We start from the raw sequence: 27972 nt of genomic DNA on the forward strand, positions 1-27972 counted from the left end.
CCTTTCTTTGCAAGGACACTCAAAAGCCTGCCATCCATGGATTCTGTAAGTGTTTTGATCTGTTCACCATCAACATTGCGTGCAGCAGCAACCACAGCCTCCCAGACACTGTTCAGAGAGGTGTACTGTTTTCCCTCCTTGTAAATCTCACATTTGATGATGGACCACAGGTTCTCAATGGGGTTCAGATCAGGTGAACAAGGAGGCCATGTCATTAGATTTTCTTCTTTTATACCCTTTCTTGCCAGCCACGCTGTGGAGTACTTGGACGCGTGTGATGGAGCATTGTCCTGCATGAAAATCATGTTTTTCTTAAAGGATGCAGACTTCTTCCTGTACCACTGCTTGAAGAAGGTGTCTTCCAGAAACTGGCAGTAGGACTGGGAGTTGAGCTTGACTCCATCCTCAACCCGAAAAGGCCCCACAAGCTCATCTTTGATGATACCAGCCCAAACCAGTACTCCACCTCCACCTTGCTGGCGTCTGAGTCGGACTGGAGCTCTCTGTCCTTTACCAATCCAGCCACGGGCCCATCCATCTGGCCCATCAAGACTCACTCTCATTTCATCAGTCCATAAAACCTTAGAAAAATCAGTCTTCAGATATTTCTTGGCCCAGTCTTGACGTTTCAGTTTGTGTGTCTTGTTCAGTGGTGGTCGTCTTTCAGCCTTTCTTACCTTGGCCATGTCTCTGAGTATTGCGCACCTTGTGCTTTTGGGCACTCCAGTGATGTTGCAGCTCTGAAATATGGCCAAACTGGTGGCAAGTGGCATCTTGGCAGCTGCACGCTTGACTTTTCTCAGTTCATGGGCAGTTATTTTGCGCCTTGGTTTTTCCACACGCTTCTTGCGACCCTGTTGACTATTTTGAATGAAACGCTTGATTGTTCGATGATCACGCTTCAGAAGCTTTGCAATTTTAAGAGTGCTGCATCCCTCTGCAAGATATCTCACTATTTTTGACTTTTCTGAGCCTGTCAAGTCCTTCTTTTGACCCATTTTGCCAAAGGAAAGGAAGTTGCCTAATAATTATGCACACCTAATATAGGGTGTTGATGTCATTAGACCACACCCCTTCTCATTACAGAGATGCACATCACCTAATATGCTTAATTGGTAGTAGGCTTTCGAGCCTATACAGCTTGGAGTAAGACAACATGCATAAAGAGGATGATGTGGTCAAAATACTCATTTGCCTAATAATTCTGCACGCAGTGTACAATGAGGGAGTACTAGAGAAATGACCCGCCCTGGGTGCTGAACACCTTAGGCACGTCACTGTTCATATGTACTGCTATTTCCAACAGCACTGACTATCATTAGATGCAAAGGAGAAGAAACAGAATGGTACACCCACTGGAATACACACTTACGAAGAGAGCAAGGTGATGTGTAATAAGAATTGTGTTAGGGTTTTAGACCTGAGTTAAAAAAAAACAAACACAATGACTTGCTTCCACAAAAGATGAATTGGACCATCTCTATATATTTGGTAAGATTTATTTTCATTCGTTTTTTATGCTTGCAATTTTTATTTTTTCAGTAATCTCAAACCTATTGACAAAGTTTCAATCATACTGAATGTTGATGATGCCGCTATCCAAGTCATAAAAATCCACATTTAGGTTTTCATCAACATATTAATTCTTACAGAAAAAAATGTATTAAAAATGTGATCTTCATATTTTGGAAGCCTCTATGGAACATGTATTAATGAAATAGAGTTTTAGAGAATTAGCCTGAAAGCCTCATGGGAGAGTGAGCTAAGGACATGGTATATAATTGTTAAAATTAGCTCTGTATATTAGTATCTGCGGGATTGCCTCCTTATTTATTGCACATCTGTGATTTTTTTTTTTTCAACAGACTCAGAATTCCATTGTTTGTGAAAAATGTAGATCTGCTGAGATGCTGTTCATGGAGATTTCTTGAAATGAAGGACACATGTTACTGAAGTGAATATTACTGTACTGAGAAAAGAATGTTTAAAAGTGTTCATAATCAATCATTGATGCATATTTACCAGAGACTGGGGTAGAGCACATTCCAGTGCAGACAATTGCCGACAGTCCAGTTGTGGGAATGCTTTAAAAATATGCCAGTTTTTGGAACCCATCTTTTCGTTGTTGTTTAGATGTAGAACCAACCACTGTCAGTGAAATTACTTTTTTGTGAGAGTTAATGTTCTTCTTGAACAATAATTATACAGTCTATGTAAACCCCAAGACAGTTTATGACATGTTTACATAGTTGATCCTAAGTCTATACTAGGATCTCTGGAACATACCTGAAACATTCCCCTTCTTTTCCAACGGTGTACCTACATTCATTTAAAGTGCAAGCTACAAGAAATGTATACAAGCAAACATGTAGTCTGTCAATAGTGTTGAGCAAAGCAAAGTACTGTATTTGAAGAGGAATTTGGTCAACAAATCAGAATTTCCTCACATTTCCAGGTAACCAATCAGATTTTCCTTAAAAGTGCAGCTGCAAGTGTTACAAAGCAAGTGTAGAGGAAACAAGCCCGGGAACACAAGATCACCCATAATGCCAAGCAGCCAGCTAATCCACAGATAGCCATCCCCTTTTATATCACAGCCCTATAAAACTCTCATCTTGTGGGGTGTCCGCCATTGGCCTGTGAGCTGAGCACAGGGAGAGATGTGGCAAGCAAGCTCTCATGCACTAGGGACAATGTTGCTAAAAACAATTAATAGAAGAATTTGGGAGAGGGAGAGTGCAGGAAGACTTATTCTTTGTCAGTTTTATTTATTCCTACATTTACTTATTCCTACATCAGCTGTAAACTAAGATATGTTATAAGATGGAATCCTTTATTATTCCAGTGCCAGCGTGCCAACTAATACCATCCAATATGCACCCCTGGGGGGGGGGGGGGGGGCAGGTCTTAATGATGACCCTCCTCAACTTTTGCTAGCTTTACTTCTTCCAAATCATCCTTAAAAGTCTCCATGTCCTAGAAAAGTCAGCAAGATGCAGAGAGAGGCGGAGCTGGATGTTCCTGATGACATATTCTCATCGATATTATATGATGTGAAAAAGGAAGAAAAGCAATGGCAGAAGAAGGGCTCCCACCTGTAGGGTAGGACAGCGCTGGGGTCAGAAAAGTAGTTATGCCAGAACTGATTAATATTCTGTGTTTACTGTCAAATAACCTGCAGGAAATTGCAGGCCAGAACAGCAATAACTTGCATATTGTCCCCCCAACCTACCCAACAACAGTTCCTGTTTAAAGGTGCCCCATGACCCTTAACAAAGAAGAAAGACTATACAATGTGGTCTTCATTATTAAAATAAAGGCAGCTGCGGGCTAATTGGCCGCACAGTTCTTCACCACTTCGGGTGGCCGTACCCTAGGGCAGAGTGGCCTGATTTATAGCGATTTGTGACAAAAAAAATTAATTAGGGTACAAATCAATTCTTCCCAAATCAAAAGGAGAGAGAGGCCCACATGTAATTCGCCATTAGAAAAGAGATGTACAGTACAAATCAGTTTGTCTTCCAAAAGGACAAGAGTGTTGAATGCCCCCATAATACACTTCTCTCAATGAGACATGCAAGTCAGTTCTCCTTACAAGTAAACTGAGTGCCTCAGGAGAAAATTGCCCTGGTTAGCTGTGTAGCCTTTGTTGGGGTCCTGCAATGCTCTTTCTGATTAGCAAGATCACCTACTGTAATATATATGAGAAGTACTGTAGTCCAGCCAACTCTGCTTTGTATTTCTGGGAACAATATAAGCAAATTAGCATATCTTCTACTGGCATCATATAGACTTAGTGCTCTTTCCTTTTTGGAAGAAAAGCTAATTTGACTTTCTTTCCCATAAACCCCAAGGTATGCTAATTAGCTTTCACGTATGAAAAAGCACAGATTGAGCAGTTTGACGCTACCACCAGGGGATAAACATTATGAGAAAGCACTAATTGAACAGTTTGAAGCTACTACCAGATTTTCCATTTGCACATGAAAATTTTAAGAATAATAGCAATATGATCTCTTTTGGACAAAGAGGTATTGTACATCTCAAAGAGGAAGACTACACAACTACTACTGGGCACATGAAGAGAGAATGCCCAACCTTGGTTGTTCCTGTCCTCTTGGCTCCTGGCTCAAAGGACATTTGCAGAAAACTTGCATTATAAACTATCAAGGATATATGGAACTGGTCCAATTGCCTTTAGATTTATATTCTCCTATTTAAAAAAAAAAAAAGGAATTAAAGGGGTTTTCTAGTAATAATTATTTTATGTATCGTCTTACAAAGAAGATTCATACCTGCTCCACACCGCTACGGTTGTCTGCTGTCTTCATCTTCTAGTTCCTGCACTGTTTCCCTCTAGCTGTCCATAGACTTAATCACATGCACTGCTGCAGCCAATGACTGCCTTTAGCGGTGATGTGGACACAAGCGGTGCATGTGACCATGCTTATGGCCAAACAGCGTGGGGACCTGAAGATGGAGAAAGTGGAAGTGTGGAGCAGGGAATTATGAATCTTCTTTTGCAGAAAGCATAAAGCATAATTATTACCCAAAAAAACCCATAAATATCCTACAGGGATATTTAGATGTGATTTTTGAACATCCATATTCTGACTGTGGCTATGGTTGGTTCATGAGACAAGGCTGACACATCAGATTGATCGTCAATAAAGGATGTTGTTCTTGTTTACACATAAATATCAGTAAAAATAACAAAAAAAGTGTTAGACTGTGTACCAAGTCAATACGCTTTAGGAGAAGAAGCATATGCCAATATATTTAGCAATCGTTATTACACTTTTTGTTACTATATGAGATGACCCTTGTTCTCTTGTATCTTCTGACTCTTGTACACAGGTCAAGATAAATACTTTGCACCTGCAGAATAACTGAGAGCTGGGTTCTCTAAGTAATTGAAAGAACTTTATCTGAGGTCAACATCTGTCAAAGATATCAACCTCATCAGTGCTATAAAGAAAATCTCTTCAATGTCTCCTGAGGAAATAAATCCAATAATGGCCAAATACTATAGTATCATGTAACAGTTAGCTTTTCCCAAACATGGAGACTAAAAACTTTAATCAGAAGTGGGAGAAAAAGCAGGATTCTTGGATGCTAGTGACAGATCATTCTTCCATTGTTAGTGATCCTGTGGTGATAGATTTAAAACCTCTGGTGCGATTGTGTCTCACATATGCAAAAAAAAACATGGTTTGTGGCCATCAGAGGATAATCAAAAGAAAACCTTCATGAGAATGTTGACATTTGTGTCATGAAGAAAGGTCTGGATTAGTTCCCCACAAAATAGTTCTTTACCGTTTCCATCTTCTTTGAAAGGTTCCCTATCTGCTCTTCATCTACAGCATGAATTTTGACTTGTTAGTGGGAGACGTAAGTGGCATTTTGAGTATTTAAGTCTCCAAGGCAGAAGGCTGTCTTAACAAGTCAACAGCTTAGTCTTTAGCCATCACTTCAAAATATGAGCAGTAAACGCACACCACATGAATTTATAAAGACCCTTTAAAGGGGTATTCCAGTAGGTACAAGTCTATCCACAGGATAGAGGATAACTAGCAGATCGGGGGGCGTCCTACCTCTGGCCGACATGTGCATGGAACTCCCATAGATATGAATGGAGCAGCCGCTCATATGTGCGACCGGCTGCTCCAGTCATTTTAGAGGAGCAGGGGCCTGCAGGGGTTACGGGGCCCACATTCTCGTAATTGGTGGGGGTCCCAGAGATAGAACCCCCACCGATCTAATAGTTATCCCCTATCCTGTGGATAGGTGATAACTTGTACCTAATGGAATACCTGTTTAACTGCAGTTGGGTAATACATTATCTTTATGTGCAGTAAGGTACATAGGTATAGGATGTGCAGCTGTATCAGTCGCACCTGGTGCCTGACCAATATTAAGTGAGCAGTGCTGGCCAATCCAAGGGCTACAGAAAGTCTTTTAGGCTACCAAAAGTGTGCACCAGGTAGTCTGAGAAGCAGTGAAGCCATCTTAGATGGCAGAGAAGGAGCCCATTGACGTATATGAAGCTGAAAATATGAAAAGAAGGATGCTATGTAAGTGTTCTGTTCATATCCCACTTAATATGATTTTCAATCCATGAACCATTTGTTCGCTCTAACTGAGATTTTATTTTTCAGTGTGTAGCTATTTACACTTATGATTTGACAGTGCCCTGTAATAAGGCAGTGTATCTAGCACTATGAAAGTACATAATGTGTTAACAGCACTGCACTATTATCAACTGTGATAAAAGAAAGTGAATACAAATCAACCATCTCTATTTTGCATCAAGTTCCATCCTCTGTAAATTTGCAAAAGTTTACTAGAATTACAAAATGACTACCAGATGATACTTTAATCCTGGTGATGTGGGGGCAGAATGGAATATTTTCTTCTTTTTGGTGCCCATTAGAGAGAAGCGAAGCTGACTAAGTGGAATTCGATCCGAATTTCTGGAAAAATTTGATTCGCACCGAAGCCAAATTTCCTCGCGAATCGCATTTTTTTCCTAAAATGGCTGCTGCACGTGTGAGGACATGGAGCAAGGAACTCTGGGAAGGCGGGATCACCCATAATGCCATGCATGCAGCCAATCAGCAGCCAGCCAGCCCTGTGATGTCACAGCCCTATAAATAGTCTCAGCCATCTTGGATTCTGCCATTTTTCAGTGTACTTAGTGCAGCGACAGACGTCAGCAGGCGCTAGGGACAGTGCTAGAAAAAACTTCATTGTCTTAAAAAAACACTTTGCAAGTGCAGGGAAAGATTATTCAAGGTGTAGGGAAAGGATAGGGAAGAATCATTCCACAGCATTTATGTTGAACAGGGTTCAGTATGGGAGGTTACAGCCTGGGTAACAGGAACAATCCTATTACACCTTGCTGCACTGACTGGGGACCGAATTTGCCATTATACAGCTCTGTAATTCCAGCAAACCATTCTTGTTATTGAAAACTCAAAAATGGTGGCTCACCTCAGGCGGGGTTCTGGATAAGGTGCTACTAGCCCAAAGTAGAGGAACACCCCTCCTCTAATGGCGTATGTGAAGAAAAATCAAGATTAGGGCGAGCACTCAACACTTGGACCAATAGAATAAGAATAAAACATTTATTAAATCACAATTTTAAACACGTGTACCTTTCAATAAAATAAGAAGATAAAATACATAATAACAAATACCACATATAGGGATAAAAAGAATCGTGACGGTCACTTTTTGGAAAACTTGATGATTGTTATATATAAGCTAACACTTGTAATAGGGCAGCTGATAAGCTCCAGTGATAATAACGTGGTGGAGCGGCTGAATCCAACAATTGCTCCTAATGTGTGAACACAAGTAACAATGTCCTTCAATTGCAGTAGTAGGTAGTGCTGGCTTGTGTATGTAGCTCCAACACTTGCTCCTAATGTGTGAACACAAATAGCAATGTCCTTCAATCACGGTAGTAGGTAGTGTTAGCTTTTGTATGAGGCTCCAGTAGTGCTGACGCAGTGGAGCAACTCAATCCAGCAATTGCTACTGATGTATGGACACAAATAACAATGTCCTACAATAGCGATAATTCAGTATAGTAGCCGTACACATTCAATAGTATGCTGGGTCACATACAAACTGCAGCGATAATATTCCTACCTTCCTCTTTGATCGATAGCGAGGCCGTCTCTGTGGACGTGTGCGGTGGATACGTTGCAGGTGGATAATCCCGGCGTCTGGATGGTGACTGCTAAGGTTTGCTGTCTCCAGATCTCGCGGGATTACGGAAGCAGTAAGTGTCCTGGACAGCACAAAGCGCTGTTTGGCAGATTCTGTGCTTGGCGTCCTAGAAATCCATATTCTCCGATTTAGATTATATTTGCATGGCCATGCGTAGAGTGCGGAGGTCTTTCTGTGACAGGTGTGCGGCCCAGACGCGTTTCGGGAACTCCTTCCCTTCGTCAGTGGTACCACCAGTGGTATTCGCTAGAATATTCGTCTCATATTCGTCGAAATCGAATATTCGTCATTATTCTAGTTATATGCGATTTAAATAATGTTAATATGGATTTAAATAATCGCGTATTGCAATTTTAACTTAAGGCAACTTTCGTATTGGTTTGATATCTAGAATTAGCGAAGATGACGAATATGATGAATGTATTCATCATATTCCTCAAAACGAAGATAACAAAATATTCTCCATCTTCGTTTTAGCTCCATATTCGTCAACTTCGCTAATTCTAGCAATCAAATAGGAAAGTTGACTATAGAGACAGCTGTGTTTAATTCGCTATGCGATTATATTACTTTGCGCTTTTTTTTAATAAATAGAATAATTATAATAATTATCAAGTATTATAATTATTCTATTTATTTAAAATATAATCGCATAGAGAATTAAACACAGCTGTCTCTATGATCAACTTTCCTATTTGATTGCTAGAATTAGCGAAGTTGACGAATTTAGAGCTAAAACGAAGATGGAGAATATTTTGTTATCTTCGTTTTGAGGAATATGACGAATACATTCGTCATATTCGTCATCTTTGCTAATTCTACCAAGCTAACCATAGTAAACCAGGTCTAAGTTGAAATCGCAGTGCGATTACTTCAAGTTATATTAATCGCATTGCGATTTCAACTTAGCACTGCTATATTCCATATTCGTTAACTTCGTTAATTCTAGCCTAGAATTAACGAAGTTAACGAATATGGACAATAGCAGTGCTGAGTTGAAATTGCAATGCGATTAATATAACTTGAAGTAATCGCATTGCGATTTCAACTTAGCACTGCTATATTCCATATTCGTTAACTTCGTTAATTCTAGCAAGCTGACCCATTAGAAACCCAGCTCTAAGTTGAAATCGCAATGCGATTACTTCAAGTTATATTAATCGCATTGCGATTTCAACTTAATTCTCACATCCGACAGTACATTCTAGTATGGAGGCGTTCCCATGGTGATGGGGACGCTCCATGAGCACGGAAGTTGGGAGAAGCGGCAACGGGCAGGAAGCCAGGAATCCTCAGGACAGGTAAGAACTACTTTTGGGAAGTGGGAAAGAAAAAAATATAACAATAAAAAAAAAACTAAAAAAACGAATATTCGAAATAACGAATTTATAGCGCTATATTCAAAAAATTTGCTATTCGAATATTCGCGCTCAACACTATTGCTGGTGTCCATGTTTTGCGGATTTGTGGATCTGCAAAACACACACGGATGTGTGAATGTACCCTTATTTTACTACAATAGCAGACTCCCTATGCGTGTTACTGCAAGGCACAGTGTTCTACATCACTATACAGTCTCTCTGCAGCCCGGAAATAGCAGTTTTTTAACTAAATTCGACGCAAATAAATTCGGATTGAACCAAATTTTGTCAAAAAATTCGGCGAACCGGCCAAATCAATTTTTTTTTTAAATTTACTCATCTCTAGTGTCAATGTCCATTAATTTAGCCTTCTTGGGGAACAGTTTGTTGAAATGTTATCAGTTTTCTCTGTCTTGCTGTCTTCTTTTTTCTACTGATGCTTTGAATAATATACCTGAACACTGAAAAAAATGTTTTATACATATCTGCAATGAATAGATTAAGGTGGAGAGCAACATGGAGGGGGATTGGAGGAATACCTATCCATTCATGGAGATAGCCATGCCCACTTTGGTTAGTCTGGCAAATAGGACCTTGAGACTTTTTCCGGTCTATACAGCACCCAGCATGGGGATCTGTCATAAGTACACCCAAAGTCCTAAGGTAAAAAGGATAATATTGCTAGGTACTATGGAAATTGTTTTATGTTTGTTAAAAATAAAAATGGGGATGTCTGCAGTATAATGGTGCTCCTGTACTTCATTGGTGGGACTCTGAAGTAGGAAAATACAGTACAATTGTGTGACCCTCATTTTTGTCCTTTGAAGGAATGGAAGTTGGTTTAACTATAGAGGTTATATTTTTACTTATATGCTAACATTGTGTAAGTGGAACTGTAAGTGGAATAGTTAGGAGATGTGGGAGAAATTAATCTGTCATAGCTGTTGCTGGAACTACTGGTAAGTATGAGCTTAACAACAGTTATTTAATTAGGGTGAGGGATAAGACACTGTGTTTTGCTTCCCCTGTCTAATAAACTAATGTCACGGCCTTTGGTTTGTGCTGTGACACTGTTGCCACACTTGCTGTTTGTCACTACCAGAGCTTTGGGACGTTCTCACAGCTCTGTTTCTCCGCCCCTGTGATGAAGTCTTTACTTTCTGTTTCCTTCCTCCCAGCTGTTCCTCCTGCGTTTGATTTCCCTGCCTTTAAATCACCCCTCCTCCTATTGTAGGGCGTGGATTATATTTCTCATTTCAGTTGTAGCTCTTGCTTGAGTATCTTCACTTGTAGCTATCAGTTCACTGGACCTGTGTTCTGCTGCAGCAAGCACTCCGGATATTGCCAGCTGTCCTTGGATCCGTCTTCTCTGCGGCTGCAGCTCCTTCAGCTAAGTGTGCAGACATTGTTGTGTACCTGGTTATTTTCTGACTGGATCTGAGGTGGCCACGGTTCCCTCCATATACTGAGCAGGGCACCGGTGGCCGTGCCCCTTCCACTATTGCCGGGGTTACAGTGGTCATCAGTCTTAGGTACGCGGGCATGCCTCGTTCCGCCATTTGGATCCGGGCATGTGCTTTAGCAGCATAGGGAGAGCTTTGAGGGTCTGACAGGGGTCACCCTTTATCCTCCCTAGTTTGGGTCCGGTCAGTAGCTCTTTTTACTGTGTATACTCTTGTTGCTCACATACAGCCGTGACACTGTTGCCCGCGGCAACATGTTGCTATGAGAGCATGCGGTGGCAGTGTCTCAGCCTTCTGGGTGATTGCCGTGACATGGTTGCCATGCATGCTGTTGCCGGTGGTAACGTGTGGTTTGGTATGCTTGTCTGTGCACTACCCCTTTAAGTGGCTTCCTTCCTCTGTTTGGTGTTGGAAAGGTTAACTCCCATCCTAGTGTTTGTGAACACTGGGTTTATGTGTGTGTGTGTGTGGCTGCTTGGGCTATTTAGCCTCTGCTGGATGCCTAAAGCTCGGTGTTCCTCCAGCCTTGGTGTATGCTGGTGGTTCACTGTTCGTGGTTTTTACCATCTGTCCAGTGAGGGCCACCCTTGTGGTCATTGATGTTATGGTGTCTCTTTCCCTTCTTAGCTTTTGGTTTGTGTGGGTTATGTTCAGGGTGTTGTATGTCTTGTGTTGTGTTACATGGCTGGTGATGTTTGGTGTCCAGCATGTTTGCTAGACATTCCCCTGTCTCACGTTTATTGCAGCTATTAGTGTCCTGGGTTCCTGTGTGGTTGTGGTTTGTGCTGTGTCCTTTAATGTTGGTGTGTACATCAGCACTTGTGCACGGGTTCCAGTCAGTGTGGCTGTGGCAGGTAAGTGTGTTATGGGTTTCACTTACCTGCCAACTCCATATGCTGTATGTGTTCCCCTCTCCTTGCAGCCTGGCCTCAGATAGAGACTCCTGTTCCTCCATGGCTGGGATGAACAGGTCGTCTCTTCCCGGCTCCTTGGTGAAGGATTACCAGGGCAACTCAGGGTCTCTAGGAATCCAGAGTATGAGCCGTCCTACTATCGGGGTCCGCTCATACGGTGAGGAGTCAGGGAGAGGATTAGGGACGCTGTAGGAGGTGACCTGCTCCCTTATTACTCCTTTTGACCAGGCTGATACCCTTTTACCCTTTGACACCTCACGGTGGGGGTTTTCCCCACTCCCCACCGTGACAACTAAGCCTTGTGATTATGTTGCTGCTTGCAGCTAGTGATGGACGAACATCTGCTGGGGGGGTTTGCAAACGCGGGTCCCATTCATTTTAATGGCAAGCGAACCTGAAAAACCTCCAGGTCATATCTGCAGCCATGAAATACTTACTAGATGTGCACACATTGTCTCACAACATGGACACTGACATACCAGAAGTATTAAGCGAATCTGCGATCTACAAGCATTATTTTTTTATATGCGAAATTTCAGCAAAGTATTAATCGCAAGAGCACATGCGCTAGGTAGGCATGCCTACAACTACTGGTTTGCACCGACTAGAAATTAAATGGATGCCATGGTTGAAACCAGATTCAGCGACGAAGAGGAAGAACTCCTGGTGACTGTAAGTAATCTTACATTAAAGTAGTGTATTTGATTACATTTCACCTGCATGTCTGAATAATCGCTTTATATGCATGAAGAGTGTTATAAAAAAATCGCCAGTGCGAACTTCTGAGATTCAAATTTTTCTTAAGTGCACTCAACTTCACATTTTATAAGGTCTCACTAGATATTAGTGATTGTTGCACTAAGTATCCCTGTGACATCACACCCACTATGTTAGTAGCATTGTCATGCCACACAATCTATACCACACACACACACTATATACCGCACACACACAGACACACACTATATACCGCACACACACAGAGTCTATAGATTATAATTTGTGTCCTATTGGTCAGGACTCAGGAGAAGCTTTCTTTGTCAGACCGCCAGTATTTGCTGGTTCATTTAGAGTTACCCAGGGTGCACCACGGGGAGGCGAACCAGCTGTACACCCCATACCGTACCGTCACTTCACTAGACAGGTACATATCTGCTTAGCTGGACAATATCTGATAGCTCAGACCCCACCCACATATAGTCGTAATACAATCCCATCTTCTAACCGTAACAGTAAGGTTGCATGCACATGCCCGTGTTTTTTAAACAACTACGGACCGTGAAAACCCGGGCTGCTGTCCTGCAGAGTGGACGAGCGCACGGCGTCATCGGTTGCTAACTTGCTATGATGCCGTGCGCTTCTTGCTGCCACCTCTGTACAGTAATACACTTGTATAGATCATACAAGTGTATCACAGTACAGCGGTGGTGGCCGGAAGCGCACGGCGTCATAGCAACCAATGACGCTGTGCGCTCGTCCACTCTGTAGGACGGGTTTGTACGGTCCGTAGTTGTGAAAAACCGTGAAAAACCGTGTGCAGGCGGCCTAAATCTAATATTTCCACTTCAAAGACTTAAAGGGACACTGACAGGGCCAAAAAGCATATTTAGGTATATATATGATATTACAGGTTTTATAAAGTGTATTAGAATCATCTAAGTATCCCCCCTGTCCACCTTATGAATCGTGTTCAATCTGCCCAAGGGGCGGCGTTTCTTCTCAACTTGCGCCCAGCCAGCCTCGCCACAACTGCCGTTTGAAGCGCCGCCCAGCTCATCAATATTCACTTCGCTGGGCGGCTACTAGTTTCCCCGACTCAAGATCCGGCGCATGCCCAATACAATACTATGGGCATCGGCCTCCGGCTCCTCTTCAGCGCATGCGCCCGGCACCCTCACTGGCCGGGATCGCATCGCGCCTGCGCACAATCAGATTCTTGGGCTTGCGCCGGATCTTGCGTCGGGGAAACTAGTAGCCGCCCAGCAAAGTGAATATTGATGAGCTGGGCGGCGCTTCAAACGGCAGTTGGGGAGAGGCTGGCTGGGCAAGGAAGAAACGCCGCCCCTTGGGCAGATTCTTCACGATTCAAGCAGGTTATAAAACTTCATTTTACTGTATTTATAAGGTGGACAGGGGGGATACTTTTTTTAAAATTGGTTAATTGTTAAGCATACAACAAATAGGACAAAATAACAGAAAAGGTCAATTTGCATAACTATTCACCCCCTAAAGTCAATACTTTGTAGAGCCACCTTTTGCGGCAATCACAGCTCCAAGTCGCTTTGGATAAGTCTCTATGAGGTTGCCACATCCTACCACTGGGATTTCTGCCCATTCCTCCTTGCAAAACTGATCCAGCTCCTTCCAATTGGATGGTTTGCGCTTGTGAACAGCAATCTTTAAGTCTTACCACAGATTTTCTATTGGATTGAGATCTGGGCTTTGACTAGGTCATTTACAACACATTTACATGTTTCCCCTTAAACCTCTCAAGTGTTGCTTTAGCAGTGTGTTTGGGGTCATTGTCCTGCTGGAAGGTGAACCTCCGTCCTAGCCTCAAATCATGCACAGAGTGGGACAGGTTTTGCTCAAGAATATCCCTGTCCATCTTTCCCTCAACTCTGACCAGTTTCCCAGTCCCGGCTGCTGAAAAACATCACACAGTGTTCTTTGGGTGATGTGATGTGTTGGCTTTGTGCCAGACAAGTGATGGACTGAACCATCACTGGGTCTGCAGTAGAAGCCTGAGGGCTAGCCTCCTTCCTACAGGCTATGGACCCAGGATTATGGAGGGAGTCCATTTGGGTTTGAGTGAACTATAAACCATGATTTATTGGTTGAGTTTATAGGCCACATCTTTCCTATTCCCCATTAAAGTTGCATGGTGTGAATCCATAAACGTAATAAGGGTTAACTCTGCTCTGAGACTCCCAATGAATGTGTAAGTTTATTTGTCCCTTTGTTCTATTGTGTTAGTGATGGGATTAAGAAGTAGCCGACTCTGGTGTAGAGAAGTAGATCATCCTATGATACACTCAGGAGATAATCCCATCCCATGGGTCTCCTCTCTCCCTATTGTTTCATCAAGACACTGTGGAGGGGATGTCTGTTTGCATGCTGTTCATTTTTTTTTTTTGAGTTATGCAGCATAAAGCTGGCAGCCACTGCAATTATATATAGATCCCTCCAAATTGGAATTTCTTTATATCTAATGTTAAGATTTCTGAGTTGTTTCTCTAAAATCTGAACATTTTGTGATTACAGAAGTTCCTATTCCCTCCATTCGGAGAAGGCGATCGGCGGAGGCCGTGGAGGTGGTGGAGGCTGAGGAGGAAGAGGAGGAGGAGGCCGGACCCTCCCAGCCTATTGAGCCACCCACACCTGATGTGGGAGAAGTGAGAGAGGTGGTGGTGGAAAGTGCTGGAACCTCCAGCACCGCCCCATCTCAGGACTCAGAGGAAGAGGAGGCGATCACCAGCCCCTGCCAGAAGGGTAAATATGTGCACATAGCAATATGATTATGTATCCATAACATGTACATAAACATTAAAAGAGCCAACAATGAGGGGACAACTTACACTATAGTAATAAAAAAGAATAACACTGGAAAATAACTCTTTAATCTACATTAAAACCATTAACTTAACAAATAAATAATATTAAACTCTATTGAACTATCACTAACATACAAAATAAAATTATGCTGTACTGAAATATCACAAACTAATAAACTATATAATCATCATAAATATCACTAACGTATTGAGATTTAATGTGTATAAAGATTTAAATAAAAATAAAAAAAGGTAAAAAATAGACAAACAGACATATTTTGTACATATCGACTGTCTCTATAAAAATATATATGACCTAACCCCTCAGGTGAACACTGTAAAAATAAAAAAATAGAAATAATTAGGTGACAAGCTATCAAAAAAGGCATATGTCCCCCAAAATAGTACCAATCTGTCATTTCATTTGGCCAAAAATGAGACCCTACCCTTAGACAATCGCCAAATAAAAATAATAATATGGCTCTCAACCTATTGAGACATTAAAACATGAATTGTCTTTGGTTCAACAATGCTTTTATTGTGTAAAACAGAAATAACTAAAAAATAAGGAAACCTATTAGGTCTTGCCACATCTGTAACAACCAGCTGTATAAAAAATATCATACCAAGTAACCCCTCAGGTGGATACCTTTCAAAACAAAAAATAAAAACTCTCCAAAAAGGCATTTTTTTTTTACAACTTTTATTACAAAAAGGTGTAATAGCAAGCGATCTAAAAAGTCATATGCACCACAAACGGATTTCTCTCCATTCAGAATGCATTAGGATAAAACTGATCAGGATTCTTCCGGCATAGAGCCCCGACGACGGAACTCTATGCCGGAAGAAAAAAACGCAGGTGTGAAAGAGCCCTAAGTTATATAAATAGTTTATACAATTATAACGTGTATTTTGGTTTTTGTAATATTGCTCTGTTTTAGGGCCCTTTCACACTTGCGTTCTTTTCTTCCGGCATAGAGTTCCGTCATCGGGGCTCTATGCCGGAAGATTCCTGATCAGTTTTATCCTAATGCATTCTGAATGGAGAGAAATCCGTTCAGGATGCATCAGGATGTCTTCAGTTCCGGAACGGAACGTTTTTTGGCCAGAGAAAATACCGCAGCATGCTGCGCTTTTTGCTCCGGCCAAAAATCCTGAACACTTGCCGCAAGGCCGGATCCGGAATGAATGCCCATTGAAAGGCATTAATCCGGATCCGGCCTTAAGCTAAACGTCGTTTCGGCGCATTGCCGAATCCGACCTTTAGCTTTTTCTGAATGGTTACCATGGCTGCCAAGACGCTAAAGTCCTGGCAGCCATGGTAAGTGTAGTGGGGAGCGGGGGAGCAGTATACTTACCGTCCGTGCGGCTCCCCGGGCGCTCCAGAGTGACGTCAGGGCGCCCCAGGCGCATGGATCACGTGATCCATGTGTTCACGTCATCCATGCGCATGGGGCGCTCTGACTTCATTCTGGAGCGCCCGGGGAGCCACACGGACTGTAAGTATACTGCTCCCCCGCTCCCCACTACTACTATGGCAACCAGGACTTTAATAGCGTCCTGGCTGCCATAGTAACACTGAACGCATTTTGAAGACGGATACGTCTTCAAATGCTTTCAGTTCACTTGCGTTTTTCCGGATCCGGCGTGTAATTCCGGCAAGTGGAGTACACGCCGGATCCGGACAACGCAAGCGTGAAAGAGCCCTAAGTGTAATAGCTCGGCCTAAATCAGCCAGAACTGACAGGAGCCGGTAAATATATGTCAAATACATATAGGGTCCATTCACACATCTGTAAAATGGGTCCACATCGGTTCCGCAATTTAGCAGAATGGTTACAGACCCATTGATTTTCAATTCCAGTCAGCAAAATAAGGCATTCACAGGATAAATAAGTAAGTGTTGGCCAGTACAGGCCCCAAAAATTAGCCAACAGGCATTTACCTGACAGCAAAGAACTTTGTATTCTGTGGCTGGAGGTACATTAGCCATTCACAGGATAAATAAGTAAGTGTCGGCCAGTACAGGCCCCAAAAATTAGCCAACAGGCGTTCACCTGACAGCAAAGAACTTTGTTCTGTGGCTGGAGGTACATTAGCCGTTCACAGGATAAATAAGTAAGTGTTGGCCACTAGTACAGGCCCCAAAAATTAGTCATTCAACGGACATAAAAGGCCTTTTATGCCGCTGTTTTTACCTAAGACAGGGACCATGAATTGTTATGGGTGGTGGCGGATATTTGTGGGCTAGCATGAGGAATTTGAATCAAACATGGTCTACTGGTCACATGTGTTGATTTCCTCTGAGATCCATGCCTCAATCATTTTTAGAAATGTGAGGTAGTCAACACTGTCGTGAGCTAGGCGAGTGCGCTTATCGGTCACGATCCCCCCTGCTGCGCTGAACATCCTTTCGGACATGACACTGGACGAGGGGTAAGCCAACAGTTCCATGGCAACATTTTTTGTTTGTACCGGAGGTCTAAGTACGTTGCCACTCAGTACTGGTGCTTGACCTTTATGCTTTTTATACGGTGGTCCCTCTTAAAACACTGGAGCATGAAGGCCCCCATTTGCACTAAACTGGAAGAGGTGTAGTGGCCTGGCTCCTGCTCATCATCCAGGATAATCTTGTCCTCGTTTTCCTCTCCCCATCCACGGACAACACCAGGGATCCCATAAAGGTTTAAAGCATGCTCTTCTTGCTCCTCCTCATCGGCCCCCAACACCATCCTCCTCTGACTGCTCTTCAGACTCCTATTGTTGATTTGCAAAAATGAAAAAGAACCGGCACTCCAGTAATCTTTGCTATTAGGAATTTATTGGTCACTCATGTTAAGGTAGCAGCTGGTGTGAGTGCACTCATACCAGCTGCTACCTTAACATGAGTGACCAATAAATTTCTAATAGCATAGATTACTGGAGTGCCGGTTCTTTTTCATTTTTGCTGATCCCGGGATTACATCCGCATAAACCGAGCATCCATTGACCAGCACGCAGTGCCGCCTGACCTCATTATACAGTATCCTGTTGTTGATTTGTCTCAGATGGAGTAGCCCCCCCTGAGAATTCATCCAGCATTGCGACTTCCTCATCTTCCTGCTTCTGCTTCTCGACGGCTTGATCAATGACACAATGCAATGCACGCTCCAGAAAGAAGGCGTAAGGTACAATGTCACTGATGGCGCCCTGGCTGCGACTGACCAGTTTGGTGATCTCATCAAATGGCCGCAGAAGTCTGCATGCGTCGCGTATGAGCAGCCACTGGCGCGGTGAAAAAAAAACAAGCTCCCAAGAACCTGTACTGCCACAGAGTTCGTACAGGTAGTCATTAACTGCACGTTTCTGGTGGAGCAACCTATCAAGCATATACAAGGGGGAGTTCCATTGCGTCGGGCAGTCACAAATCAGACGTCTGACAGGCAGGTTGTGTCGCCGCTGAATGTCAGCAAGGCGAGCCATGGCCGTGTAAGATCTGAAATGGCCAGAGATTTTCCTGGCCTGCCGCAAGATGTCTTGGACCCCGGGGTATTTGGCAACAAATCGCTGCACGACTAAGTGCAGTTCAGGACATGTGCCATGCATGGCACGTGTGTCATTTTGCCCTGTTTCAGCGCGCTCAGCAGATTGGCACCGTTGTCGCATACCACTTTACCAACTGTCAAATTCAGCGGGGTTAGCCACTGATCTGCCTGTGAATGCAAAGCTGAAAGGAGTGCAGTACCGGTTTGAATCTTGGCTTCCAGGCGCAACAGACGCAGTACAGCATGGCAACGTCTCACCTGGCATGTCGAATAGGTTCTGGGGATCTTGGGGGGAGCAGCGGAAGAGACAGTAGCAGCGGAAAAGGAGGGGTCAGCCAAGGAGGAGACGGAGAATGGAGTAGGAGGAGGAGAAGAAGAGGCAGGCCTGCATGCAATCCGTGGCGGTAACACCAAATCTACACTGGTGCTACGGGTTGCATGCTTGACGGCCATCAGAAGGTTCACCCCAGTGGGCAGTAAAAGTTATGTACCTTCCCTGCCCGTGTTTGATAGACCACGTGTCTGTGGTCAGATGTATCTTGGCACCGACACCGTGGCCAGAGATACATTCACTTGTCGCTGAACGTGCCCATATAGCTCTTTGATGCCCTTCTGGGAGAAATATTTCCTTCCTGGGACCTTCTATTGCAGTGTTCCAATGGCCACAAATATTCTAAAGGCATGCGAGTCCACCAGTTTATATGGCAGTAGTTGGCGGGCTAGCAGTTCCGACAAGCCAGGAGTCAACCATTGGGCAAGAGGGTTATCCGGCGTCATCATCTTTTTACGCTTGAACATTTTGGTCACGGAAGCCTGCCTTTTGCCAGATAAACGTGAGGACGGCACGATGGAAGGTGGAGGACAATTGGGAGGAGAAGGAGGAGAGGCTGGATGGTGAGCGCCTGGAGTGTGGCTTTGTGGGTTCTGACGGCGTTGCTCCCACTGGGCTCGGTGATGGGAGGCCAGGTGCCTTCTTAAGGCGGTCATCCCTAGGTGAGTGTTGGGCTTACCGCGACTTATGCGTTGACAGCAAAGGCTGCAATGACTCAAAGCATACTGCAAAAGCAACCAAAGAGTTTTTTAAGGGAAAGAAGTGGAATGTTATGCAATGGCCAAGTCAATCACCTGACCTGAATCCGATTGAGCATGCATTTCACTTGCTGAAGACAAAACTAAAGGGAAAATGCCCCAAGAACAAGCAGGAACTGAATACAGTTGCAGTAGAGGCCTGACAGAGCATCACCAGGGATGAAACCCAGCGTCTGGTAATGTCTATGCATTCCAGACTTCAGGCTGTAATTGACTGCAAATGATTTGTAACCAAGTATTAAAAAGTGAAAGTTTGATTTATGATTATTATTATGTCCCATTACTTTTGGTCCCTTAACAAGTGGGAGGCACATATGCAAACTGTTGTAATTCCTACACCGTTCGCCTGATTTGGATGTAAATACCCTCAAATTAAAGCTGACAGTCTGCAGGTAAAGCACATCTTGTTCGTTTCATTTCAAATCCATTGTGGTGGTGTATAGAGCCAAAAATGTTAGAATTGTGTCAATGTCCCAATATTTATGGACCTGACTGTATATTGGTATATAACACACTGATTCAATCTGTCATTTTGGGGGGTGACTGGTATATCACACCAGTTATAATAATTATTTCCAGTACCGTTTCTCACTGTGTGTAGCAGAGGGAACGCAGCAAAACAATAAACAAATGCTGCAGTACCCAAATACACTATAAAAAAGTATATTGGTATATAACACCCCTCTTCAATCTGTCATTTTTGGGGGCGACTGGTCTATCACACCATTTATAATTATTTTTTCTAATTGCGTTTGTCACTATTTGTAGTTGTAGTATTGCTGCAGAACCGCTCACCAGTCACAATGCTACACAATACAAATCCACTATAATATGCTTTCTATGTTAGAAAGTATATTATAAGTATATTACACCCATCTGTACTGCACACCTATCAATAGCACACCTATACCAGTCCTTAAAAGGACTTTTGTGGCCCTATTAGCTAGCGATTTGTGTCCCTAACAGCCTGTCCCTGCTCCACACAGCAACCTCTCCCTACACTGTCAAAAGACAGAATATAAAATGGTGGCCAGATCAGGTCTATTTATAAGGTAGGGGGTATGTCCATGTGCTGAAGCTTTTCAATTGGCCGTCCTGTACCACCTGAAGGATGTGTCATGGGTCAAAGTTCTTCACAATGTAAAAGAATATGGCAGGCGCAAATATCGCCATATGTTCACATGTTCGGCGAATCACGAACGAACAAAGTTCGCCGCGAACCGAACCCCGGGCGAACCGCAAGGCCATCACTATTTGCAGCACAGCTGTGTATTCAGACCAGTTTATGCTAATCAGAAAATATACGAATTTCTAATTTAGACTCATCAAAAAGTGTTTCGATACATAATTGTTATGAACCAATGTGCCACTTACTGATATGGTACTAGGAAAATATAAATAAAACTTAGACTAATGCAGGAAGACAAACACACAAATACTTATAGTGGTTCTTGAATATTTATTAACCTTTCTATACTGTATTTCTGGAAAAATGTGACCTAAAACTGCATCATATTTTCTAAATTTCTAAAAAGTAAATAAAAATAACCAGATCAAAGAAACGAGTAAAAACAAAATCGTAGATTTGGTCATTTAATTTCACACGTCTATGAGTGCCAAAAGTATGTGAACCTTTAGGATTAGCAGATAATTTGAAGATGTCAGTGTCAGGTGTTTTCAATTAATGGGATAACAAGAAGGCATAAGTGGACGACCTGTTTCATTCCAAAAACGTGAATCTAAAGAAGTCTGATCCTTAGAAGAAGAGTTGTTAATGCTCTGCTGGAAAAGGTTATAAAACCATCTCCAAACAGTATGTACTCCACTAGAGATGAGCGAATCGAAGCTGACGAAGTGGAATTCGATCCGGATTTCAGGAAAAATTTGATTCGCAACAAATGAGAATGTCCTCGCGCTTCATGGTAACGAATCACAATTTTCCTAAAATAGCGGCTACACATGTGAGGACTGAGGACATGGCGCAAGGAACTCTGGGAAGGCGGGATCACCCATATTGACATGCCTACATGCAGCCAATCAGCAGCCAGCCCTGTGATGTCACAGCCCTATAAATACGGCAGCCATTTTCCAGCGTTCAGAGTGCAGGGACAGACGTGTGAAGGCGCTAGGGACAGCAATTGTAAAAACCTCATTATGGAAAAAAAGACTTAGAGGGGAAGGAAAGAATAGGGAGGAATCATTTCACAGCCTCTTAGTGCAGGGAGAGACGTCAGAAGGAGCTAGGGACATTGATAGGAAAGTGATTTACAAGTGCAGGGAAAGATTATTTGGGGATCCAAATAGCCATTAGACAGCTCTGTCATTCCAGCTATTTGTTATTGGGCTGCAAGTGCTATGTTGAAAAGCCTTTAGTGGCTTATATCTTAGTATCTTTAGTACCTTATATCAGTACTACAAGAAAAATATATACGCATTTAACTTCTGCAGTTATTTCTGGTGAAAGCGTATAAGGGCGTATTTCAGTACTACAAGAAAAATATAAGCGCACTTCATTCTTTAAGTTTTTTCTGGTCAAAGCGTATGGGGTCGCATTCCAGTTCAACAAGAAAAATATATTCTCAGTGCATTTCTGCAGTTAATTCTGGTGAAAGCGTATAGCGGCCTATTTCAGTCCAACAAGAAAAAAATATGCCCAGTTCACTTCTGCAGTTATTTCTGTTGAAAGCGTTTAGGGGCGTATTACAGTAAAAAAAGAAAAATATATATGTATTTCAGTGGTGCACTTATTTGTGGCAAAAGCGTTCAGTCGGGAGCCAAACATACCCAGGCTAGAGCACCTGATTCGCAGCAGCCTACCTACCCGGAAAGTAGTGGTGCAGGGGTTCACGGAAGTAGCAGCGTTTATATGTGCTATTTTGTATTTCAGTACAAAAAGAAAAATACATTCTCAGTTCACATCGGTAGTGGTTATATGTGTTGAAAGCATTTAGTAGCCTATTTCAGTACAAACAGAAAAATACATTCTCAGTTCACGTCGGTGGCGGTTATATGTGTTGAAAGCGTTTAGTGGTCCATTTCAGTGCAAAAACATAAATGCATTCGCAGTTCACGTTGGCGGCGGTTATATGTGTTAAAAGTGTTTAGCGCCCTATTTCAGTACAAACAAAAAAATACATTCTCAGTTCATGTTGGCAGTTATATGTCTTGAAAGCATGGCTGGGATTCAGCAGGGTGGCAGCAGTGGAAGGTCGGGAGCCAAACGTGCCCAGGCTAGAGCACCTGCTTCGCAGCAGCCTACCTACTTGGGAAGTAGTGGTGCAGGTGTTCACGGAAGTAGCGGCGGTAGCAGTCAGTTAGTGCAGTGGTTATATGTGGTAAAATCTTTATTGAAGTATTTCGGTCGAAAAACAAAATTTATTCAGCGGTCAGCGCTGCGGTTATATGCGGTAAAATCTCCATGATGTCTCCATAATAAATCTGCAGCGTGGGGGCCCTGTGTGGCTTCTACACACTTTCAAAATAATCCTTCAGCAGAGCGAATAGATGCCGGATGACCGGGACGCTGCATGACCTTCCCAGAAGCTGCTGTCGGGTGCAGCAGTTCATTTCTGAGACGTCCGGATAGTGCGGGGGGAATCCGAAGACCCTTTCCATCTCCGTGCTCCATTATATGTGCTAAAATCTTTATTGAAGTATTTTGGTGGAAAAATAAATTTTATTCAGCGTTCAGCGCTGCACTTATATGCAGTAAAATCTTTTGGGACTTTTTTCGGTGAAAAAAAAATTGTATTTAGTGTTAAGCGCAGCACTTTCTATGTGGTCAAATATTTTGTGAATTATTTCGGTGGAAAAACAAATTTTGTTCAGCGTTCAGCACTGCAGTTATATGTGGTAAAATCTTTTGTGACTTATTTCGGTGGAAAAAAATAATTGTATTCAGCGTTAAGTGCTGCACTTATATGCGGTAAAATCTTTTGTGAATTATTTAGGTGGAAAAACTAATTTCCACCTCCTCCATTAACTTCCTCTCTTCATTCTCATCCTCAACACACATACTGACTTGACACACCCCAGCTATATATATATAAGTGGTGCCAGCACCACCTAGGGGTGAATAAAGGCAAATTACACTGCCAGCCTGTTAAAGGGAATTACAGCATACCACAATACATTTGATATGACATTTAGCAAGAGTTTAAAGTTCCCTAATATAGCACATAGTGGGACACTGCATCAAGATGAATCAGGCGTAGATCAGCCAGGATTTCCACACACCAATGCCTGATGCATCAGACTAGATCATCCATGGTGCCACACCAACAAATTGTCAAAAGAGACGGGTTTATTCTGGCTTCCTGCCTCAGCTACTATTCTGGTGCTGTTACCCGCCTGATGCCACACATCCGATGCCAAGTGCTCCTTCTTTCACCCACCATCTTCAGCGAGTACTGGTATTGCCACCCATCTCCACAGTATGTCACCTTGCCACTCTGTGGCATCCTGATGCTGCCGCGACCTCCAGACTCTGTCATTGTGCACTTGGTGGCCTCCTCATACTGCTTCCACCTCCAGACCCTGTCATTGGGCCACTCTGTGCTTTCACCTCACCACTAGTGATGGGCACAAATATTTTGTGGCCTTCTCCTAATGCTACTGCTGCTGCTGCCACCTCTAGACTCTGTCATTGTGCCGCTCTGTGGTCTCCTCATGCTGCTGCCACCTCCAGACTTTGTCAATTTGCCACTCGGTGGCCTCCTCATACTGCCGCCACCTCTAGACTCTGTCATTGTGCCACTCTGTGGTCTCCTCACGCTGCTTTCACCTCACCACTAGTGATGGGCGCAAATATTCGAATCGTAAATTTTAATCGCGAATATCGCCACTTCAAGAATTTGCTAATATTTAGAATATAGTGATATATATTCGTAATTTTTGAATATTCTAGATATTTTTCATCTGAACCCATGATCCCTCTCTGCTTCTTGCTTGTGGGCCAATGAGTAGGCTGCAATGTCTTTTTCTGAGTTTAGCAACATCCCTAGCAACCAATAGGAAAGTTGCCTACCCCTTTAGTATATAAGAACCTCCCCAGCAGCCATTGTATGCAGTATTTTGCAGATCTGAGAGAGACAGCAGTATTATTGCTGTACTCTCTGCTTTCCTGTGTCATTGCATTAGATAGTTAGTTAGTTAGCTTATATATATATAATACAGATAGTTAGTGGGAGATAGTCAGTGTAGGTTAGATAGTGATATAGTTCACAACAATACTTAGTGCACCAATCACTAATATGTAGTCAGAACTGTTAAAATGTGAAGTTGCGCGCATTGCGCCAAAATATTCACATCATTAGTGCCAATTTTGCAATCGCAAATACACTGCTCAAAAAAATAAAGGGAACACTTAAACAACACAATGTAACTCCAAGTCAATCACACTTCTGTGAAATGAAACTGTCCACTTAGGAAGCAACACTGAGTGACAATCAATTTCACATGCTGTTGTGCAAATGGGATAGACAACAGGTGGAAATTATAGGCAATTAGCAAGACACCCCCAATAAAGGAGTGGTTCTGCAGGTGGTGACCTGACCACTTCTCAGTCCCTATGCTTCCTGGCTGATGTTTTGGTCACTTTTGAATGCTGCCGGTGCTTTCACTCTAGTGGTAGCATGAGACGGAGTCTACAACCCACACAAGTGGCTCAGGTAGTGCAGCTTATCCAGGATGGCACATCAATGCGAGCTGTGGCAAGAAGGTTTGCTGTGTCTGTCAGCGTAGTGTCCAGAGCATGGAGGTGCTACCAGGAGACAGGCCAGTACATCGGGAGACGTGGAGGAGGCCGTAGGAGGGCAACAACCCAGCAGCAGGACCGCTACCTCCGCCTTTGTGCAAGGAGGAACAGGAGGAGCACTGCCAGAGCCCTGAAAAATGACCTCCAGCAGGCCACAAATGTGCATGTGTCTGCTCAAACGTTCAGAAACAGACTCCATGAGGGTGAAATGAGGGCCCGACGTCCACAGGTGGGGGTTGTGCTTACAGCCCAACACCGTGCTGGACGTTTGGCATTTGCCAGAGAACACCAAGATTGGCAAATTCGCCACTGGTGCCCTGTGCTCTTCACAGATGAAAGCAGGTTCACACTGAGCACATGTGACAGATGTGACAGAGTCTGGAGACGCCGTGGAGAACGTTCTGCTGCCTGCAACATCCTCCAGCATGACCGGTTTGGCATTGGGTCAGTAATGGTGTGGGGTGGCATTTCTTTGGAGGGCCGCACAGCCATCCATGTGCTCGCCAGAGGTAGCCTGACTGCCATTAGGTACCGAGATGAGATCCTTAGACCCCTTGTGAGACCATATGCTGGTGCTGTTGGCCCTGGGTTCCTCCTAATGCAAGACAATGCTAGACCTCATGTGGCTGGAGTGTGTCAGCAGTTCCTGCAAACCGAAGGCATTGATGCTATGGACTGGCCCGCCCGTTCCCCAGACCTGAATCCAATTGAGCACATCTGGGACATCATGTCTTGCTCTATCCACCAATGTCACGTTGCACCACAGACTGTGCAGGAGTTGGCAGATGCTTTAGTCCAGGTCTGCGAGGAGATCCCTCAGGGGACCATCCGCCACCTCATCAGGAGCATGCACAGGCATTGTAGGGAGGTGATACAGGCACGTGGAGGCCACACACACTACTGAGCCTCATTTTGACTTGTTTTAAGGACATTACATCAAAGTTGGATCAGCCTGTAGTGTGTTTTTCCACTTTAATTTTGAGTGTGACTCCAAATCCAGACCTCCATGGGTTGAAAAATTTGATTTCCATTTTTTTATTTTTGTGTGATTTTGTTGTCAGCACATTCAACTATGTAAAGAACAAAGTATTTCAGAAGAATATTTAATTAATTCAGATCTAGGATGTGTTATTTTTGTGTTCCCTTTATTTTTTTGAGCAGTGTATATTGGAGCACTCTATCGGCATATAAAGCTATTGTAGTGTTCTGCCATGCCAACCATTTTCTCCAGTCTCAGGAAACTTCTAGCAGCTTGAAAAATGTAGCTATAGTGGCCCACGCCTGTATTGCACATGCATAACGCGCATATTACATTGCCGATTTTCACAATCTAGATCATATTCTCTAATTCGCGAATATGTGCCGAATATTCTGCCAAATATTCGCGAAATATCGCAAATTCGAATATTGCCCCTGCCGCTCATCACTACTCACCACTATGTCATTCTCATGCTGTTCCCACCCTCCCCACTTCATGACTGGTCCACTCTTTTGCCTTTCAACCTGGTTGACATCATCATTTGTTTGAGACTTCTTCTGATCTATCAGAAGGAAGGAAAAATGAGACGCACAACGGATCCTGTCTGTGTAGCAGGTTTAAGGCCTGTATGGTCCATCATAATTGGCTTATGATTTGGTAGCCAAAAGCAGAAGTGGGGACAAAAAACAGAAGTCATCTCTGTTTTAGATCCACTCCATTTTTTTTTGCCTTTACCAATACTGATGGATTATTGAGAAAATACTGATCGAGTTAAGACATATGCTCCACAGACAAGATCCGTTCTTTCTGGGTAATTGTTCTGACGGATCAGAGAATGGGGAAAATTAATCAGTGACTAGTGATGATCGAGCATGTTCGGCCGAATACCGCATGTGCTCGAGCGAAATGTTCGAGTCTCCGCCCCTCATGTGCAGGTAAGTGCTGCTCTCACTGTAATGCCGTAGCCATGTCGGCTGCTGGCATTGCAATTATTGGCTGGCCGGAACGCGTCATCGGGTGCTATATTGCACCCAATGACGCATGTTCGGCTCATTCTTAGTCAGGGAAAGCTGTGCTGATGAAGGGACAGACAGTGTAGGGGGTGATTTAAGAATATTTTTACCACCAAAACTTTTCAGAGACCCAAAAGTCTAAAGCATATACAAGGCGGAGTTCCAGCACATCGGGAAGTCACAAATCAGACGTCTGACTGGCAAGTAGTGTCGCTGCTAAACATCAGCAAGGCGAGCCATGGCCGTGTAAGATCTTCTAAAATGGTAAGAAATTTTCCTGGCCTTCCGCAAGACGTCCTGGACCCTGGGGTATTTGACCACGAATCGCTGCACGACTAAGTTCAGGATGTGTGTCATTTTGCCCTGTTTCAGCGCGCTCTGCAAATTGCCACTGTTGTCGCACACCAACTGTCAAATTGAGCGGGGTTAGCCACTCATCGGCCTGTGACCGCAGAGCTGAAAGGAGTGCAGGACTGGTGTGGCTTTTGGCTTCCAGGCACAACAGCCTCAGCACAGTATGGCAACGTCTCACCTGACATGTCGAATAGGTTCTGGGGAGCTTAGGGGTGCAGAGGAAGAGCTG

This window comes from Bufo bufo, chromosome 5, assembly GCF_905171765.1.
Source record: "Bufo bufo chromosome 5, aBufBuf1.1, whole genome shotgun sequence".
NCBI classification, from domain to species: domain Eukaryota; kingdom Metazoa; phylum Chordata; class Amphibia; order Anura; family Bufonidae; genus Bufo; species Bufo bufo.